This window comes from Chrysochloris asiatica, unplaced genomic scaffold (genome assembly GCF_000296735.1).
Source record: "Chrysochloris asiatica unplaced genomic scaffold, ChrAsi1.0 scaffold00571, whole genome shotgun sequence".
In the NCBI taxonomy this organism is placed as follows: Eukaryota; Metazoa; Chordata; class Mammalia; order Afrosoricida; family Chrysochloridae; genus Chrysochloris; species Chrysochloris asiatica.
The window spans coordinates 125,401-134,604 of NW_006409089.1; positions in this window are offsets into that span (position 1 = coordinate 125,401).

A 9,204-nucleotide genomic window follows, 5' to 3' on the forward strand; every position below is an offset into this window, starting at 1 on the left:
TGAGGCCAACATATGTAAATTTAGAGGACTAGCTACAGATGAATCCCACATGTTCATACAGAGGGAGCTGGCTGCATGGCTGATGAGTCATACATGTGCATATAAGAGAGTTAGTTAGATGGCAGGCAAGTCCAATATGTTCATATACAGAGAGCTACCTACATGTCAGATCAGTCCAACACATCCATGCACAGAGTGCTAGCTACATGGCTGACGAGTCCAAAATGTGCATATACAGAGGACTAGCTATATGGCAGAGTAGTGTAACATTTCCATATACAGAGTCCTAACTTCATGGCAGATGAGTCCAACATATCCAAATACCGAGAGTTCGCTAAATGGCAGATCAGTCCAACATGTGTATATTTAGAGGGCTAGCTACAAGGCAGAGGAGTCCAACATGTTCATACAGAGGGAGCTAGCTACATGGCAGATGAGTCCAACGTGTCCATATTAGAAAGTTAGTTACATAACAGACAAGTCCAATATATTCATATATAGAGAGCTAACTATATGGCAGACGAGTCCAAAATGTCCATATACAGAGAGCTTCCTACATGGCAGATCAGTCCAACATGTCCATATACAGAGTACTAGCTACATGGTAGATGAGTCAAACATGTCCTTATACCGAGAGTTAGCTACATGGCAAAGGAGTCCAACATGTCCATATACTGAAAGTTAGCTATACGACAGATGAGTATAACATGTGTATATATAGAGGACTAGCTAAAAGACAGATGAGTCCAACATGTTCATACAGAGATGGCTACATGACTAATGAGTCCAATATTTCTATATACAGAGAGCTAGCTACATGGCAGACAAGTCCAATATGTTCATATACAGAGAGCTAGCTATATGGCAGTGCAGTCCAACATGTGATATACAGAGTACTAGCTATATGGCAGATGAGTCCAACAAGTCCATATACTGAGAGTTAATTACATGGCAGATGAGTCGAACATGTGTATATTTAGAGGGCTAGCTACAAGTCAGATGACTCCAACATGTTCATACACAGAGAGCTGGCTACATAGCTGATGAGTCCAACATGTCCATATACTGAGAGCAAGCTTCATGGCAGACAATTCCAGTATGTTCATATACAGTGAGCTACCTACATGGCACATAGTCCAACATATTCATGCACAGAGAGCTAGCTGCATGGCATAAGAGTCCAAAATGTCTATATACAGAGAGGTAGCTTCATGGCAGAGTAGTGCAACATTTCCATAAACAGAGTACTAGCTACATGGCAGAGGCGTCCAACTTGTCCGTAAACTGAGAGTTAGCTACATGGCAGAGGAGTCCAACATGTGTATATTTAGATGGCTAGCTATAAGACAGATGAGTACAACATATTCATACGGAGAGAGCTGGCTACATGACTGATGACTCCAACATGTCCATATACTGAGAGCTAGCTACATGGCAGACAATTCCACTATATTCATATACAGAGAGCAACCTACATGGCAAATCAATCCAAATTATCCATGCACAGAGATCTAAATACATGGCAGACGAGTCCAAAATGTCCATATAAAGAGAACTAGCTAAAAGGCAGAGTAGTGCAACATTTCCATACACAGAGTTCTAACTACATGACAGAGGAGTCCAACATGTCCATATACTGAGAGTTAACTTCATGGCAGATGAGACCAACATGTGAATATATAGAGGACTGGCTACAAGGCAGATGAGTCCAACATGTTCATGCACACAGAACTGGCTACATAGCTGATGAGTCTAACATGTCGTTATATTCATATTCATACTGAGAAAGCTACCTACATGGCAGATCAGTCCAATATATCCATGTAAGGACAGCTATCTACATGGCAGATGAGTCCAAATTGTACATGTACAGAGATCTAGCTGCATGGTAGAGTAGTGCAACATTTCCATATACAGAGTTGTAGCTGCTACATGGCAGATGTGTCCAATGTGTCCATATACTGAGAGCTAGCTACATGGCAGATCAGTCCAACATATCCATGCACAGAGAGCTAGCTACAATACAGACAAGTTCAAAATGTCCATTAAAGAGAGCTAGATACATGGCAGAGTAGTGCAACATTTCCATACACAGAGTTTTAGCTGCATGTCAGATGAGTCCAACGTGTCCACATACTGAGAGCTAGCTTCATGGCAGAGTAGTCCAGCATGTCCATATACAGAGTATTAGCTACATGGCAGATGATTCCAACATATCCATATACTAAGAGTTATCTACATGACAGATGAGCCCAATATGTGTATATATAGGGGATTAGCTACAAGGAAGATAAGTCCAACATGTCCATATAGAGAGACCTTGATACATGGCAGACAAGTCATATATATTCATATACAGAGAGCTACTTACATGGCAGATCAGTCCAATATATCCATGCACAGAGATATAGCTAAATGGCAGACAAGTCCAAAATATCCATATACAGAGAGCTAGCTAAATGGCAGAGTAGTGCAACATTTCCATATACAGAGTTCTAGTTACATGGCAGGTGGGTCCAATGTGTCCATATACTGACAGCTAGCTACATGGCAGATGAGTCCAACATTTCCATATACAGACGACTAGCTACATGGCAGATTAATTCAACATGTTCGTATACTGACAGTCAGCTAAATGACAGATGAGTCCAACATATGTATGTTTAGAGTACTCGCTACAATGCAGATGGGTCCAACATGTTCATACAGAGGTAACCGGCTACATGGCTGTTGCGTCCAACATTTCCAAATACAGAGAGCTAGCTACATGACAGACAAGTCCAATATGTTCATATACAGACAGCTACCTACATGGGAGATCAGTCAAACATATCCTTGGAGAGAAATCTAACTACATGGCAGACAAGTCCATATTGTCTATATACAGAGAGCAAGCTACATGGCAGAGTAATGCAACATTTCCATATACAGAGTTCTAGCAACATGGCAGATGAGCTCTACATGTCCATATACAGAGAGTTAGCTACATGGCAGATTAGTACAACATGTGTATATTTAGAGGGCTAGCTACAAGGCAGATGAGTCCAACATGCCCATATATAGAGTTCTAGCTACATGGCAGAGGAGTCCAACATGTACATATACTGAGAGCTAGCTACATGGCAGATGAGTCCAAAATACCCATATACAGTGACCTAGCTACACGGCATGGGAGGGCAACATTTCCATACACAGAGTTATAGCTCCGTGGCAGATGAGTCAAACATGCCCCTATACAGAGAGTTAGCTACATGGCAGATGATTACCACATGTCCATATACCGAGTGCTACCTACATAGCATTCGAGTCAAAAAGATGTGTATATATAGAAGACTAGTTAAAAGGCAGATGAGATCAACAAGTTCATACAGATATAGCTGGCTACATGGCTGAAGATTCCAACATATCCATATACTGAGAGCTAGCTACATGGCAGACAAGTCCAATATGTTCATGTACAGAGAGCTACCTACACGGCAGATCAGTCCAACATATGCATGTACAGAGAGCTAGCTACATGGCAGACGAGACCAAAATGTCCATGTACAGAGTGCTAGCTACATGGCAGAGTGGTGCAATATTTCCATATACAGAGTTCTAACTACATGGCAGAAGAGTCCATCGTATCCATATGCTGAGAGCTAGCTACCTGGCAGAGTAGTCCAACATGTCCATATACAGAGTACTAACTACGTAGTAGATGAGTCCAACATGTCCATATGCAGAGAGTTAGCTACATGGCAGATGAGTTTAACATTTGTATATATAGACGACTAGTTAAAAGACATGAGACCAACATGTTCATACAGATAGAGCTGGCTACATGGATGAAGAGTCCAATATTTAAACATACAGAGTTCTAGCTACATGGCAGATGAATACAACATGTCCATATACTGAGAGTTAGCAACATGACAGATGAGTCCAACATGTGTATATTTTGAGGGCTAGCTTCATGGCAGATGAGTCCAACATGTTCATACAGAGAGAGCTGGCTAAATGGTTGATGAGTCCAACATGTCCATATACAGAGAGCTAGCGACATGGCAGACAAGTCCAATAAGTTCATATACAGAGAGCTACCTACATGGCATATCAGTCCAACATATCCATGCACATAGAGCTAGGTACATGGCAAATTTTTCCAATATGTCCATATACAGAGTACAAGCTACATGGCAGATTAGTCCACTATGTCCATATACTGAGAGCTAGCTACATGGCAGAGTAATCCAACATAACCATATGCAGAGTACTAGCTTCATGGCAGATGGTTCCAACATGTCCATGTACTGAGAGTTAGCTACATGGCAGAGGAGTCCAACATGTTCGTATACTGAGAGTTAGCTATATGGCAAATGAATCTAACATGTGTATATATAGAGGACTAGCTACAAGGCAGAGGAGTCCAACATGTTTATTCAGAGAGAGCTGCCTACATGTTTGATGAGTCCAACATGTACATATACTAAGAGCTAGCTACATGGAAGACAAGTACAATATGTTCATATACAGAGAGGAAAGTACATGGCAATTTTTTTCAACATATCCATGTACAAAGAGCTAGCTACAAGGCAGATGAGTCCAATACGTTCATACACAGAGAGCTGGCTACATGTCTGATGAGTCCAACCTGTCTATATACTGAGAGCTAGCTACATGGTAGACAAGTCTAATATATTCATATACAGAGAGCTTCCTACATGGCAGATAAGCCCAAGATATCCATGCACCATGAGCTAACTACATGGCAGACGAGTCCAAAATGTCCATATAGACACAGCTAGCTACATGGAAGAGTAGTGCAACATTTCCTTATACAGAATTCAGGGTATATGCAAGATGAGCCCAACAGTTCCATATACTGAGAGCTAGCTACAAGGCAGAGTAGTTCAACATGTCCATATACAGAGTACAAGCTACATGGGAGATGAGTCCAACATGTCCATATACTGAGAGTTAGCTACATGGCAGATGAGTCCAATATGTGTATATATAGAGAACTAGCTAAAAGGCAGATGAATCCAACTTGTACATACAGATAGAAATGTCTACATGGCTGAAGAGCCCAACATGTCCATACACTGAGAGCAAGCTATGTGGCAGAGAAATCCATTATGTTCATGTAAAGAGAGTACCTACATAGATCAGTCCAACATAACCATCAACAGAGAACTAGCTACATGACAGACGAGTCCAAAATGTCCATATACAGAGAGCTACGTACATGGCAAAGTAGGACAACATTTCCATATACAGAGTTCTAGCTACATGTCAGATGTGTCCAACGTGTCCATATACTGCGAGCTAACTACATGGCAGAGTAGTCCAACATGTCCATACACTGAGAGTTAGCTACATGGCAGATGAGTCCAATATGTGTATATATAGAAGAGTAGCGAAAAGGCAGATGAATCCAACATGTATATACAGATAGAGATGTCTACATGGCTGAAGAGCCCAACATGTCCATATACTGAGAGCTAGCTACGTGGCAGACAAGTCCATTATGTTCATGTATAGAGAGCGACCTACATAGATCAGTCCAACATATCCATGAACAGAGAACTAGCTACATGACAGATGAGTCCAAATTGTCCATATACAGAGAGCTAAATACATGGCAAAGTAGTGCAACATTTCCATATACAGAGTTCTAGCTACATGTCAGATGTGTCCAATGTGTCCATATACTGAGAGCTAACTACATGGCATATTCCAACATGTCCATATACAGAGAACTAGCTACATGGCAGATGAGTCCAACATGTCCATATACTGAGAGTTAGCTACATGATAGATGAGTCCCAAATGTGTCTATTTAGAGGGTTAGCTAAAAGTCAAATGAGTCCAACATGTTCCTACAGAGTGAGTTGGCTACATGGCTGATGAGTCCAACATGTCCATATAAGAGAGATAGCTATATGGCAGACAAGTCAAATATGTTCATAAACAGAGAGCGACCTACATGGCAGATCATTCCAAAATGTCCATGCACAGAGAGCTAGTTACATGGCAGACGAGTCCAAAATGTTTATATACCTAGGGCAAGTAACATGGCAGAGTACCACAACATTTGCTTATATATAGTTCTAGTTACATTGCAGAGAAGTTCAACGTGTCTATATACTGAGAGCTAGCTACATGGCAGAGTAGTGCAACATTTCCATATACAGAGTTCTAGCCACAAGGCAGATGAGTCCAACAGGTCCATATACAGAGATCTAGGTATGTGGCAGAGTAGGAAAACATTTCCATATACAGAGTTGAAGTTACATGGCAGATGAGTCCAATGTGTCCATATACTGAGAAGCTAGCTACATAGTAGATGAGTCTAACTTGTGTATATTAAGAGGACAAGCTACAAGGCAGATGAGTCCAACATGTTCATGCAGAGAGAGCTGGCTACATGGCTGATGAGTCCAACATGTCCATATAAGAGAGATAGCTTTATGGCAGACAAGTCAAATATGTTCATAAACAGAGAGCGAACTACATGGCAGATCATTCCAACATGTCCATGCACAGAGTTCTAGCTACATGTCAGATGAGTCCAATGGGTCCATATACAAAGATCTAGGTACATGGCAGAGTAGGGCAACATTTCCATATACAGAGTTGAAGCTACATGGCATATGATTCCAACGTGTCCATATACTGAGAATTAGCTACATGGTAGATGAGCCCAACATGTGTATATTAAGAGGGCTAGCTACAAGGCAGATGAGTCCAACATGTTTATACACAGAGAGCTGGCTACATGACTAATGAGTCCAACATGTCCAGGTACTGAGTGTTAGCTACATGGCAGATGAGTCCAATATGTGTATATATAGAGGACTAGATAAAAGGCAAATGATTCCAACATGTATATACAGGTAGAGATGTCTACATGGCTGAAGAGTCCAACATGTTCATTTATTGAGAGCTGGCTAAGTGGCACACAAGTCTATTATGTTCATTTAGAGAGTAGTTACATGGCAGATGAGTCCAACCTGTCCATATACTGAGTGCTAGCTACATGGTAGATGAGTCCAAAGTGTGTATATTTAGAGGTCTAGCTACAAGGCAGATGAATCCAAAGTGCCCATACACAGAGAGCTGGCTGCATGGCTGATAAGTCCAACATGTCCATATATTGAGAGCTACCTACATGACAAATCATTCCAACATATCTATGAACAGAGAGCTAGCAACATGTCTATATACAGAGAGCTAGCAACATGGCAGATTAGTGAATCATTACCATATGCAGTGTTCTAGCTAAATAGCAAATGAATCCAACATGTCCATATACTGAGACCTAGCTACATGGCAGAGTAGTCCAACATGTCCATATACAGAGTACTACCTTCATGGCAGATCAGTCCAACATGTCCATACACTGAGAGTTAGCTACATGGCACATCAGACCAAATGTGTATATTTAGATGGCTAGCTACAAGACAAAGGAGAACAACATGTTCATACAGAGAGAGATGATTACATGACTGATGAGTCCAACATGTCCATATACAGAGAAATAGCCACATGGCAGAAAAGTACAATAAGTTCATATGCAGAGAGGAAACTACATGGCAGATCAGTCCAACATATCCATGAAAAGAGAGCTAGCTACATGGCAGACAAGTCCAATATTTCCATATACAGAGATCTAACTACAAGGCAGAGTAGTTCAACATATCCATGTACAGAGTACGAGCTACATGGCAGATGAGTCCAATGTGTCCATATACTGAGAGCTCGCTACATGGCAGAGTAGTCCAACATGTCCATATACAGAGTACAAGCTACATGGCAGATGAGTCCAACATGTCCATATACTGAAAATTAGCTATATGGCAGAAGAGTCCAACATGTGTATATATAGAGGACTAGCTAAAACATAGATGAGTTTAGCATGTTAATACAGATAGAGATGGCTACATGGCTGAAGAGTCCTACATGTCCATATACTGAGATCTAGCTACATGGCAGACAAGTACAATATGCTCATGTTAGGAGAGCTAACTACATGACAGATCAGTCCAACATATCCATGCACAGAGACATAGCTAAATGACAGACGAGTACAACATGTCCATATACTGAGAGCTAACTCCATAACAGAGTAGTCCAACATGTCCATGTACTGAGAATTACCTATATGGCAGATGCGTCCAGCATGTGTATATATAAAAGATTAGCTACAAGGCAGATGAGTCCAATAGGTCCATATACTGAGAGCTAGCTATGTGGCAGACAAGTCCATTATATTCATGTACAGAGAGCTACCTACATGGCAGATCAGTCCAACATATCCATGCAAAGAGACTTAGGTACATGTTTGACTAAACTAAAATGTCCATATACAGAGTTCTAGCTACATGACAGATTAGGGCAACACTTCCATATACAGAGTTCTAGCTACATGGAAGATGAGTCCAACATGTTCATATACTAAGAGCTAGCTATGTGGCAGTGTAGTCCAACATGTCCATATAGAGAGTACTAGCTACATGGCAGATGACTCCAACATATCCATATATTGAGAGTTAGCTACATGGCAGATGAGTCCAAAATGTCCATATACAGAGAGCTAAATACATGGCAGAGTAGTGCAACATTTCCATATACAGAGTTCTAGCTACATGTGAGATGTGTCCAACGTGTCCATTTACTGAGAGCTAGCGACATGGCAGAGTAGTCCAACATGTCCATATCAGAGTACTACCTACATGGCAGATGAATCCAACATATTAATATACTGTGAGTTAGCTATATGGCAGATGAGTCCAACATATGTATATATAGAGGAATAGCTAAAAGGCAGATGATCCCAACATGTTCATACAAAGAGAGCTGGCTACATGGCTGATGAGTCCAACATGTGTATATATAGAACACAAGCTACAAGGCAGATGAGTCCTACATGTCCATATACTGAGAGCTAGCTACGTGGCAGACAAGTCCATTATGTTCATGTACAGAGAGCTACCTACATGGCAGATGAGTCCAACATATCCATGCACACAGACCACTACAGTGGAGGGGGTGAAACCCCACGGGTGTCTTTGTTGGTGGGAAATAATTCGGCGAATGAATTCACGGAGACTTTTTTTCCATCCAAAAATGTCTCTCTTTATTGATCTAAGAATACAGTTTTTTATATCCTTTTACTACACTACATAAATGTTTAATCAATGCCAGTTTTGGAAAATCAAT